Genomic DNA, 213 nt, shown 5'->3' on the forward strand with positions numbered 1-213 from the left:
GCAAAGTTACCGAGACCCCTAGCTGAGATTTTTTTTTTTTCGGTTCCTTCTTCGCTTCCCCCCACTTTGTCCCCGAGCTTTCGACATCGTCCTCCCCGGCACAAAGCCACCACCTCCTTAGCAAGCAGAGCCGCGCTCGGGGCTGCGGGGAGGGAAGGAGACGCGAGCGCTTCGCCCCCACAGGCGGCGGGCGCCCCCGCGCCGCTCGCGGCG

Source organism: Corvus brachyrhynchos, unplaced genomic scaffold, assembly GCF_000691975.1.
Source record: "Corvus brachyrhynchos isolate BGI_N302 unplaced genomic scaffold, ASM69197v1 scaffold106, whole genome shotgun sequence".
Taxonomy (NCBI): domain Eukaryota; kingdom Metazoa; phylum Chordata; class Aves; order Passeriformes; family Corvidae; genus Corvus; species Corvus brachyrhynchos.